The sequence below is a fragment of the Halyomorpha halys genome, unplaced genomic scaffold (genome assembly GCF_000696795.3).
Source record: "Halyomorpha halys isolate HHAL.00 unplaced genomic scaffold, Hhal_1.1 Scaffold446.1, whole genome shotgun sequence".
Classification (NCBI taxonomy): Eukaryota; Metazoa; Arthropoda; class Insecta; order Hemiptera; family Pentatomidae; genus Halyomorpha; species Halyomorpha halys.
The window spans coordinates 25,741-27,062 of record NW_027104672.1 but is presented as its reverse complement, the minus strand read 5'-3'; positions in this window follow the sequence as shown (position 1 = coordinate 27,062).

Genomic DNA, 1,322 nt, shown 5'->3' with positions numbered 1-1,322 from the left:
GAGAGAGAGAGAGAGAGAGAGAGAGAGAGAGAGAGAGAGAGAGAGAGAGAGAGAGAGAGAGAGAGAGAGAGAGAGAGAGAGAGAGAGAGAAGGAAATGTGAACATGCACTATAATATGCTTGACAGAATTTTTTATTTATTTAATGTGATTTACAACAGTACAAATAAAATATACAATACGTAAATATGTTTCATTTACATTTGAAAATCTTGGGAAGAAACCACTCATTGGTGGTACTTTTAGCATTAATTTAAATTAGAAGGTCTCGTGGCCATCTTCTTTTCAGACGTCACGGAGGATTATGAGTGATTGTTAAGGATGAGAGATTAAGAATTAATGAGTTATGATGGGTAAGGAGTTTGGAATGAAAAGACGCATATCTATTTTGGGCAAAATCTGCAACGAATGGGATATTAAGGTCTTAGTGGATGGGTTTATTTGTGACGTAATAAGGAGCATCAAGGATTTTGGACAGAATAAATTAAAACAAAACAATATTTAATATAAAAATTACAAGTTAACAATAATGTTTTAACTCACACAATGAAAATATAAGGCAGTTTTGATTTCTAATATCTATCAAATAAGTTCACTATTTTCACCCTTTTTTTTTTTTTATTGAGCCCCAAAAACTCCGCCGCGGGCTCCCCCTGCTCTCCTCTCTGCCTTTTCATTTTATTTACTGATATAGTGTGCATCATAAACTTTTATTATAAACCATTGTGTAATATTATGCAGAGTTTAATTATTTATTTTGCAAAGAAATAAAATGCAAGATTTTTGATAAAATAAAAACATTTCAAGTACTCTATTTCAAATGAACTTTTATTAAAAAGAAACCAACTTTTAAATGACTTTCTTTTCCACTTTATTTTATCATTATTTAAATTGAATAAATTTCTAGATTTAATTAAATTTGTTGTGCAGTGTATTTCAATATCTGGGTTCCCGAACTAGGACACGGCCGGTGTTAAAGCTACACTGATGTTAAATTTACGGCAAAATTTTACCAATTCTAGAATACTGAGGACGAGATTCGTTAACGAAGGAACTTATATGAAGTCTCGACTTATATAAATGTAGTTAGGCCATCTGTTTCCAACTGCTTAAGGACAAACTTGTGTTTATATTAATCCTTAATAAGATATTTATAAATTATGCGATTTTTAATATTATTTTCCAATTTTTTTTTATTTTTTGATAGATTTATTTATTGATAGATATTACAATCTGCCACACAGTTGTGGGTAATAGGTAATATTGACGAATATCTCATACATAATAAAATAAAAAAAATAAAATAAATAAGTAAAAAAAAATA